The sequence below is a fragment of the Chiloscyllium plagiosum genome, unplaced genomic scaffold, assembly GCF_037043375.1.
Source record: "Chiloscyllium plagiosum isolate Xiang-an unplaced genomic scaffold, Cpla_swu_hap1 HiC_scaffold_12, whole genome shotgun sequence".
Lineage (NCBI taxonomy): Eukaryota > Metazoa > Chordata > Chondrichthyes > Orectolobiformes > Hemiscylliidae > Chiloscyllium > Chiloscyllium plagiosum.
This window is the reverse complement of record NW_028270150.1, coordinates 97,268,543-97,280,185: the sequence shown is the minus strand read 5'-3', so window position 1 is coordinate 97,280,185 and position 11,643 is coordinate 97,268,543.

The window sequence follows — 11,643 nt, the reverse complement described above, 5'->3', positions numbered from 1 at the left end:
CATGTCCCTCACACAAAGCCATGCTGACTATCCCAAATGAGTCTTTGCCTCCCTAAATGCCTTTCGATCCTATCTCTCAGAATTCCTCAAACAACCTAATCACGTTAGATGTCATGCTCACTGGTTTGTATTTCCCAAGCATTTCTCTTCAGTTTTTCTTAAATACTCACAACATTAGCCACAATCAAATCTTGGTCCCTTCACCTGTATTTATCGATGATACAGGTATCTCCTCCGTGGCTCCCGCGAGGTTCTGCGATACACTTCATCAGGTGGCCTGGATTTATCTACCTTAATGTGTCTTTTGATTTCCAGCATCTCCTCTTCTGGAATGTGGACTCTGTTCAAGGCATCACTATTTATTTCCCCAGGTTCCCTAACATCTCTGCATTCTCAATGGAAAATACTGCCAAGAAACATTCATGAAAGGATCTCACCCATCTCTTGTAGCTCCTCACATCGATGAACTTGTTGATCTTTAAGTGGTCCTATTCTGTCCCTCGTTACTCTTTTGTCCTTCATGAACTTTTCGTATCTCTTTGGATTCTCCTTTACCTTATATGCCAAAACCATCTTGTGATCCTTTTGAGCCCTCCTGATTTCTCTCTTAAGTGTATTCCAATACCAACTATACTCCTCAAGGAATTCACTACATCGCAACTGCCTGGGCATATCATATGTCCCATTATTTTTCCTGACCAGGGCCTCAATAATTTGAGTCATTCAGGCCTCTCTACTCTTGCCATCTTTATCCGTCACTCTTCCATACTGGCCATGAACTTTTCATTAACTCAGTTTGGAAAGTTTCCCACTTTACCAGACTTCATTTGAACTGCAAACAGCCTTCTCCAAACACTTTTGAAAGTTCTGATTTAATGCTATCAAAATTGTCCTTGCCCCAATTTAGAACTTAACTTATGGCCCAGATCTATACTTTCCATAGCTATTCTTTACAGGTCACTGCTCTCTCCCTCTTCTTCCCCACAGCTGGACACATGTTTGCTGTTCAAGTACTTTCCAATTCCCTTGTAAACTTCTTTTGGATCTGTTTTTAAAATGTTTTCAGGAAATTGCATCTCAGATCATTATGACTCACGGTGGCTCAGTGGTTAGCACTGCTGCCTCACAGCACCAGGGTACCAGGTTCAATTCCAACCTAGCGTGGCTGTTTGTGTGGAGTTTGCATCTTCTTCCTATGACTGTGTGGGTTTCATGATGCGTCAGGTGAATTTGCCACGCTAAATTGCCCATAGTGTTAGATGCAATGGATGGAGAAAAATGGGTCTGGTTGGGGTACTCTTCAGAGGGTCAGTGTGGACTGGCTGGGCTGAAGGGCCTGTTTCCACAGTGCAGGTATCTATTTGTATAATGAAAGTTATCCTTACTTTGACTTAAGCTCCAATATCAATGACTTAAATCTGAGTCAGAATTCAGTTTTATTGTCACGTGTCCTCAAGTGCAGGAGTACAGAGAAAGGTTTACAAAGTCACCATTCTCAGGTGCCATCTTAAAATACAGAATATAAAGCCAGATATAAACAAAAGAGAAGAAACAAAAGAGAAGAAATAAAAGAAAGAGCCAAAAGAATCAGTCCCGATTTTAAACTCTTCTTTCCCTGGGTCTAGAGCTGACTTGGAATGTTGGTCAGGATAGTGTGTGTCATTCTCAGGGAATTACATGGCAAGCACACTGCTTCCAGCTCACACACATCTGGCACCGTTTTTAATGCCCAGCTGGACACCATTTCATGAGAGTGTGAGCCAGCGGCCTTGTGAAGTACGGAGCCTGATCCTGAATGTGCTGCCGAGGGGCTGGGAGCAGACAGGGATCTGGCAGTTGGGATGGAACAGAGGATTGATGTCCTCGTCACCCCTGGACTGCCAGAGGAGGCCATGATCCCAGGCTCTGTCAGCCTGGACAGAGGTCTCAGCTGTCTCAGGGAATGCCCAGCAACACTGTGAGGAGGGCGATGACCTTCTCCACTCCATCAGGGTAAGTGGTACCATCTTCTTTCTGCAACCTTCCAATCACTGTATCTCTGGGACTGCACCGAGCTCTCCACCAAGGCTTGAGTGCTGCCGCTCCCTCTAATACAGCAGCTCCCCTCACTTACTCTCACCATCCCAAATCACACCCCCCACCCTCATAACCCTCAGGCATGGGCTATGTGCTGCCTGACCACTCACTCAGGCACCTTACCACATTTGTCCCAGTGCAGCAGCACCAATAGCTGTACCACCCCCTTTCAACTCACTCCATTTCCCCCTTTTCACTCTGTCCAGACAGAAAGCAGGTTAAACAGGGGCCAGGATGTTCGAGTGGGGTCCCTGACATTTGTCTCCCCAACCCTTCAAAGAAGGGAGTCTTGCCCCTCTCTGGAGAAGACTGGGACCGCTCCGACAGAGATGCTGAAACTTCCAGGTCTCAGTGACCAAGAATGAAGTGTTGTTCATTGCTGTCATCATTCTCCAGTGCCCCCAATGTGCATTGAACCGTAACATGCCACAACATGGGGGTCAGCTATCAGGGACCACATTGACATTCCTGAGCAAACACAGGAACAGCAGACAGGCTTGGCAGAGGCACTCAGCAAATAGCCACAACAGTTGCAGGGCTGCACCGATGCCTTTAGCAGCCTCCAGCGTGTGAGTGGCTGCCTCCATGGACAGGTTAGTGTCTGCCACAGAGAGCTAGGTTCAGCAGGCACAGGGTCTGCTGGATATGTGCACCAGATCGACACTCCATCACTCTAACCTAAGGAGCTCAGCACCAATGGCAATGCAACACCAGATCATCAGCATTTGAGGGTCCTGGCGACACACCCATCCCCAGGGTCACCCAACCAGACCCTTCAAGAGCAGTGGGCTCCAATGTAGGGCAGGCTTCCCCCAGCCCAGCCGCATACCCTCGGAAGGTACCTAGAACTGGTTGTAGAGTGAGAAAGAATATGTACTTGTGGCACGGTTGACATGTTATTGTAAATAGTTTTCCACGTCTATGTGGACACCTTTTACAACAGCTCTGTCTGAGGGTGTCTGTCTGGCTGCAAATCCTTTCACTTTTCTGCCTCACATACTTTTCCAGTTCCATACTATTGAGTCGAAAATGTGTCACTCTATTCGATTGTGTATTCCAAATCCGAATATATTCATGTCACCCTGATTATTGACTTTACAGCCCTAGCCTTCCCAATCCTTCCTCATTGCTCAGCCCTCCTGCCCAGACAACATCCTGCCTCTCAGCCAGTTTTACATCCAGCATGTCACTTTACCTGGGATCCCATTGGCTCTTACTGTCTTGACCAATCTGCATGAGGGACTTTCCCAAAAGCCTTGCTGAAGTCCACGTAGACCACATCAAATACACTGCCCTCATCAACACACCAGGTTAACACCTCAAAAATTTCAGCAAAGTTATCAAACACAAACTTTCTGTAACAAACCCTGTGTCTGAGTAATTATTCTCTCTTCAGGTGCAGATATAGTCTCCCTGCCCTGTCCTTTTGGTCCCCTTTGTTGATGTATTTCTCTTGCAGCTGCGAGACTGAAAGGGAACCGAGATTGTCGAGCTTGCTGTTCTGAAACCACGTTGGGAATTGGGGGCAGATGCCTTAAGCCAGTGTCTGCAGCCTGACAAGGCCACATGGGGAAATCCTTTTCCAATGCAGGGAGGCTTAGCAGGGAGACACCTCGACAGTTATGGCAATCTCTGCAGTTGCTCTTGTTCATGTACAGGGTCACAATCCTTGCATCACACACTCCCTGTGGAAATGTCCCCTCCTCCAGAAGAAACAGAGAGGTTAGTGCAGAAGCTGCAGGAGTGGGGGTTTCTGTGCTTGATGAGGACTGGGAAAAGTGACTGGAGCTTTGCCCATGAGTGTGTGCCAATAGCTTTGCTAAAGCCCTCCACTGTGGGTTTGATTCCCAGCTCTGAGGTAACAGGGAGGCTTTTTAATGGTGTCTAGAGCTTCCACAGTGACAATGTTCTCCCTGTGTTATAGCTCAAGGCGAGGATCTCCCCATCTCTCCAACTATTTGTTACAGAGGGTGATGATCTCTCCTGCCTTTGTTTCAGTCGAGCTGTTTCTTTTCCTCATGCATCTTTCACCTTCCCCATCCCTTCATCCATACATTTTCCTGTGATGGAGTAGCTGTGGATATTCCTGCAGGGTTAGAAATGTTATTATTGGATCGTTGCTCAGCATTCTCTTGGACTTGACTTCAAATACTTCTTACTGCATTCATAGACTTGTCACTCAGATCTCTCTTGTAATCGATGAGAGTGGAACTCGGCTTCAATAACAGGCTCTGCCACAGTAATGTTTGCCTCAAACCAGCCTGTGATGTTTCACTGTTGCTCCTTGTCTGTTCAGGGTGTGTTATTATAGATGATGATGTCTCACAGAATGTGCCATTTCACTTCTGCTCTCTGAGTGGCTTTTAGTCACGTTGTGAAAAAGTTGCTTTTTAATTGACAAAGCAGTACGTCTAATGTTAACATGAATGTAACATTTTTGCTTTGAATGAAAAATGACTTCAAGGCTTATATCAATATGTTGGTACATATCAGTGATGTGGCTCTTTCAGCACAGTTACGTTTGATACCTGCTCTTGAGTGTTACCATTTGGTGTATAGGGCTGCCTTTTCATTCTCACCAACTCATTTATGAATTGATGCAGTCAACACTTTACCTGCTGTGTCTGTCTTGATGCAGTGGATATTTGCATTCACAAGTGAAGTTCAAAGAAATAATCAATATTATCAGAAACTATCAAACCACAATAAAACAATAATGGACAGGGAAAAGATTAATTTCCTGGATAAATGCTGCACTTCATTTGGCAAAAGACAACAGTCATAAATTGCAAAATGTTTTTATCCCCAAGATAACTGACGCGTACTTCATTACTCACAAAAAGTTATTGCAATCAGCGTACTCCCTGTAGACTGGAGAAATTACCTTTCATCTGTTTCCACATATTTTTTATAAATTTGTAATTTGTTTCACAATGTTGTGGTTATGTGTTTTTTTACCGAGATGTCAGAAAATAAATATTTGCTTGTTTTTTTCATTATTAAATCAAACAAAAATCTGAGATGTCAACTTCAGATTTAAATGTAACAATTTCCACAATGTCCATTACAATAGAATCCATTGAAATCCCCCAAGTAGAGTAGCTTCTGAGCATAGATGGCCTGATGCTAGGAATACCACGTCCATTTACTACATTATCCCGGTGACTTCATGTTTTCCTCATTTTAATTCGCCGAGGTTTCTTTTGTTAACAGCTTTGAAACTAGTCTTTGTTGTCTACAATGTCCCTCTGACTCCCATTTCACTTGCAAGTTCCCTCTTTCTCTATCTGCCTCTTGTAGCTTTTATCTCTCTTTCTCCATCTCGCTCTATCCCCCTCCCCTGCCCCCACCAAGCTCTTGCAATGTCAGTCTCTCTCTTCCATTCCCCTCCTTCCTGTCTCACCTGTCTTTTTGTGGCCTCCTACTACACTCCTGGACCTGTCTGTAATGGCTGACTTGGCTCCTCCTTCTGGCTCTCCGTCCCAGACCTGGCCTCAATCCACCTGCTCCTCGTCCTCAGCCCACCTTCCCCCAGAGAGACCCTTCACTGGCAGCAATTACCAAGCTGCAGGCTGCCACCGTCCCCAAACCCCAGCCACCAATCACAAGTTGTTTCTCTCTTGCATTTGTCACTGATAGGCTCATCATAAACCTATCAGCAGCAAGCATGGAGAGAACAAACCTGTGATTGGAGGAGAAGTTACTCTACATTCTCACCAACTTCTCAGGATGTTTAGAAATTAAAACCAGTGCATTTGCTATCTCATCCAGCATGCCTTCGAAAACCATTGGAAGCACTTTGTCAAATTCTGGGATATATCTGATATTTCCTGAGCAACCATTCCTAATGATTATAATTGTTTTTACTTCATTCCTTCCATTCTGTTTTTTTTTATTTCAGACCTCCAACATTCACAATACTTTGCTTTAATTGTACTGTGATCAGACTTGAATTCTATACAACAATATACTATTGAATTGTCAATGCCTCTTTTGTGTTATCTATATTCACTAGGAAGACTACTGTGCCACTAAATTCTCTGTTAATGTAATCTTGCTTCTGATAATGTTATCGATTCCCTGTACCTGATTAAATTATAGTTTCCTTGGGATGGTTAGCCTTACTTTAATTTTTACTCTTCCCTTTCACTGTGATGTGTCAAAAGCAATTTATTAATGATACACCGGTCTCTTCCTTCCTGTTTGTTTCCACACTATTGTGTGAGGTGAAGGAGCCTTGGGTGACAAGAGAAGAGGAGATTCTCATCAAGAGGAAGAAGGATGTTTACTTAAGGTTGAGGAAGCAAGGTTCTGGCACAGCTTTAGAGGATTACAGGGTAGCTAGGAAAGAACTCAAAAATGTACTGAGGAGAGCAAGGAGGGGGGCACGAAAAGGTCTTCGAGGGAAGGATTTGGAAAACCCAAAGGCATTGTATACGAATGTGAGATATAAGTGAATGATCAGAAAGAGGGTAGGGCTGATCAGGGATAGTGGAGGGAACCTGTGCCTGGTGTCTGCAGAGGTCGGCGAGGCCCTAAATGAGCTTTTTGTTTCAGTAGGATCGAGAGAGGGAGGGACCTTTTTGATAGTGAGAACACTGTGGACCAGGTCAATAGGCTTGAACAGATTGATATTACAAAAGTGGATGTGCTGAGAATTCTGGGAAGCATCAAGACAGATAAGTTCCCAGGGCCAGACCAGATATATCCAAAGTTACTACAGGAAGCAAGGAAAGAGATTGCTGCGCCTCTGGTGATGATCTTTGCATCTTCAATCCACATGGGACTGGTATTGGATGACTGGAGAGTGGAGAATGTTGTTCCTCTGTTCAAGAGAGGGAACAGGGAAATCCCTGGGAATTACAGACCAGTCAGCCTTACGTCTGTGGTAAGCAAGGTACTGAAAAGAATTCTGAGCGATAGGATTTATGACTATTTGGAAAAACATGGTCTGATTAAAGATAGTCAGCAAGGCTTTGTGAGGGACAGGTGATGCCTTACACGCATTATTGAGTTCTTTGAGGATGTGACGAGACAAGTTGACAAAGTTTGAGCAGTGGATGTGCCATACGTGGATTTCAGTAGGCCCTTTGATAAGATTCCCTATGATTGCCTCATTCAGAAGGTTAGGAGGTAAGGGATATAAGGATATTTTACTGTCTGGATACAGAATTGGCTGGCTGAAAGAAGACAGCGAGTGGTAGTGGATGGAAAGTATTCCGCATGGAGGGTCAGTGACCACTGGTGTCTCACAGGGATCTGTTCTGGGGCCTCTGCTCTTTGTAGATTTTATAGATGACTTGGATGAAAAAGTGAAAGGTTAAGTTTGCCAATGACACAAATATCAATGGTGTTCGAGATAGCATTGAGGGCTGTTGCAGCCGACAACAAGATATTAACAGGATGCAGAGCTGGGCAGGGAAGTGGCAGATGGAGTTCAACCTGGATAAATGCAAAGTCATTCATTTTGGAAGGTTGAATTTGGATGCTGTATACAGGGTTAAAGACAGGATTCTTGGCAGTGTGGAAGAACAGCAGGAGCTTGGGATCCACATACATAGATCCCTCAAAGTTGATAGGATTGTCAAGAAGGTGTATGGTATACTGGCTTTCATTAACAGGGGAATTGAGTTTAAGAGCCGTGAGGTTTTGCTGCAGCTCTTTCAAGCCCTGGTTAGACCACACATTTAGAATGTTGTGCCCAGCATCTACTTTTGAGAGGGTGCAGAGAAAATTATCAGAATGTTGCCTGAATTGGAGGTCATGTCTTATGAAGAAAAGTTTAGTAAGAGAGGTGACTTGATAGAGGTGTACAAGGAAAAGAGAGGCATAGATAGAGTAGATAGCCAGAGACTTTTCCGCAGGACAGAGTGATTGTCATGAGGGGTTATAATTATAATGTAGTTTGAGGAAGGTATAGAGGAGATATCAAAGGTAGGCTCTTTATGCAGAGAGTAGTGTGTGTGTGGAATGCACTGCCAGTTTTGGTAGAAGAGTCAGAGATGTTAAGCAACTGTTGGGCAAGCACATGGATGGCAGTAAATTGAGAGGTGTGTCTGTTAGGTTGACCTTAGATTAAGATAAATGCTCAGCATAACATCTTGGGCCGAAGGGCCTGTATTGTACCATATAGTTCTATGTTCTATGTTCTATGTTCTTTCAAATCCTTATTTCTGGAAAGCAGTTTGAGAGACAGGCACAAAATATCTGTTCAATGCATCCACTATTTCTTCATTTCCCATTATTAAATCATTACTGGATACAATAACACATCTGAAAATCTCTATAAACATTGTAACTTATTAACTGTAACTGTAATAAGGTATAACCTTACTCTCAGTCTAAAATAACGTGTTCATGTTTATTTTCCTTTCTAATAGTTAACATTGTGACAATACTGATTCTGTCTCAGAGAAAGTGTGATCTTTCTAAATGGATCACTCAAGATGGCAAAAGTGGACTTACTGCTCATGATCATTGATCTGATATTGAGACACATTCTAATTTTTTTATAAAACTGAATTTAAATTTCTGAAGACCACCCCCGTGTGTAACATCCATGCCATCCTGGTTTTTGTAGCTATGGACTGCTCTGTCTGGTTCAATGTTGATTTCACCTTTGATCGATGTGTGGCCATTTGTTGTCAAAAGATGAAAGGCAACTATTGCACTGAGAAAACAGCAGCCGTGGTTCTGGGAACAATAACTGTGCTCAGCTGTTTAATGATCATTTCCTGGTATTTTATGTTAACACCTTGGTATAAACTGAGGCATAAGCTGTATCAGCCCTGGTTTTGTTTGGCAAATGAATATGTTATTTTGTCTCCAGTCTGGGGATCGATTGAGCTTATTCACTACATTCTGACACCAGCACTCCCATTTGTTCTGATTCTGCTGCTCAATGCTCTCACTGGGAGGTACATTTTAGTGGCCAGCAGAGCCCGCAGGAAACTCCAGTCTGAGAGCAGGGGGCAGCATTACAAGGACCGACACTTGGAGAGCCGAAGGAAATCCATCATTTTAATGTTTGTTATCTCAGGGAATTTCATCCTGGTATGGTCAATGTTTCTGGTGTCTTCTATGTGGAGACGCATGTATCGGTTGGGGTATAAGCTGTGTTTTTACACCACTTTTTATGAGGATTCATTCTCCAGCTCCTGAGTTCCTGAAAAAACACGTGTATTCCAAGTTTGTGTCCAATTGGCAAGCCCACCCTAAATCCCATGTGAACCATCTCCAATCAGTCTACCATGTGGAACCTTGTCGAAGGCTTTACTTCAGTCCAAGTAAATAATATCTCCTGCTCTGCCTTCATCAATCTTTTTAATTACTTCCTCAAAAATTCAACCCAGTTTGTGAGACACACTTTCCCTTCCACAAAACCATGCTGACTATCTCCAATCATTCCTTGATTCTCCAAATGTATATGAATTCAGCTTTCAGAATCACCTCCAACAGCTTACCCACCACCCGAAGGCAGATTCACAGGCTGATAGTTCCCAGGTTTCTCCTTACATTCTTGTTAAACAAAGGCACAACCTGAGCTACTCTCCAGTCATCTGGCACCTCACCTGCAGTGATAGATGATACAAATACTTCTACAATATGCCTCACAATTTCCTCCCTAAATTCCCACAATGTCCTGGGATACATGTCGATCAGGTCCTGGAGATTTACTACCTTTATATTTTCTAAAATCTCTAGCACCTCCTCTGATGTAATGTGAACTGTTTCAAAACATTCATTTCCCTGAGTTGTCTCGCGTCCATTTCTTTCTGCACAGTAAAAACTGATCTGAAATATTCATTCAATACCTCTCCCATCTCCTAAGGTTCAAACCAAAGACGACCTCTTTAATCATAAAGGAGTAGTACTCTCTCCAGTTCATAGACTCCCAATAGTGTGGCAACAGCCCCTTTGGCCCAACAGGTCCACACTGAGCTTCTGAAGTGTAACCCACCTAGACTGATTGCCCGACCCTATTATCTGATATTTACCCCTGACTAATGCACTTAATGTACATATCCCTGAACACTATGGGCTATTTAGCATGGTCAATCCACCTGACCCACACATCTTTGGACCGTGGGAGGAAACCCCCACAAACTCAGGGAGAATGCTCCAACTCCACCCAGACAATCACCAGAGACTGGAATCAAACCCGGGTCCCTGGCACTGTGAGGCAGCAGTGCTAACCACTGAGCCACCACTGCTCTCTTGGTCTTAATGGACTTGTTAAAGCTTTTTCAATTATTTTACATTTATTTGCCAAAGGTATCATCTTTGCCTTCATGAACTCCCTCTTAAGAATGCTCCTATATTCTTTATATTGTTCAAGAGTTTCATTTCAACCCAGTTGTCTATACCTAAGACACAATTCTTTATCCTTGAGTCAAACATCAATGCCCTCATTCATCTATCGTTCTCTAACCCTACCAGCCTTACCTTTCACTATAACAGGAACGTAACGACTCTGAACTGCCTTATTATCACACATTTGAAGGCCAGTCTTTATAAAATACATTCACTCCACATGCTGTCAAGAAATAGCTGAGACACTGTATAAAGCAATGGCCCTGTAAATACTTTGTAAGTGGGACATGGCTCCAACACTAGCTGTGCCCTGATTTGAACTGTTCCAGTACAGTTACAATACTAGCAAATTCATGAAAATATAGGAATTTAAGCAGATAAATCTTACAAAAAATACAACAAAGCAAATCCAAACAATTAATACCCCATCAGTCTAATCTCAATTAACAGTGACATGGTGGAAAGTGACCGAGCTGCACTCACTCAGCAATAACTTGTTCACTGGTGTCCAGCTCTGCAGGGTTGCTCAGCACCAGACCCATAACAACTAATATCCAAACAAGGATAATGGAGCTGAACTCCTGAGGTGAGGTGAGAGAGACTGCACTTGACATCAAAGCAGTAAGTGACCAAGTCTGACCTGAAGGAAACCTAAAATGATGAGAAATAGGATGAACCTCTCATTGGTTGGAGTCATTCCTGGCACATTGGAGGATGGGTGTGGTTGTTGGAAGTCAGTCACCTCAGCTCCAGGACATCTCTGCAGGAGTTCCTCAGGGAAGTGTCCTCGGCCCAGTTATCTTCAGCTGCTTCACTGTTGACAATCCCTCCATCATAAGGTCAGAATTCAGGATGTTTGTTGATTGTTCACAAAGTTTCATACCTTTCCTGCATCGTCAGATCCTATCGAAGAGTGAGGTGCTGAAAAAGCACAGCCGGTCAGGCAGCATCCAGGAGCAGGAGAATTGACATTTTGGGCATAAGCCCTTCATCAGGATTCCTGAAATGTCAAGTCTCCTGTCCTCACATGCTGCCTGACCCCCTGTGCTTTTCCAGCACCACACTCTTTGACTCTGATCTCCAACATCTGTCAGATACTAAGTCCATGCGTAACAACATTTGAACAATATTCCGGCCTAAGCTGACAAGTAGCATTTACTCCACACAAACATCAGGGATCTCCAAAAAGAGAGAATGTTACCATTTCTCTTCATATCAATGAATTCCCCAGTGTCAGCATCCTGGGGGAAGTGG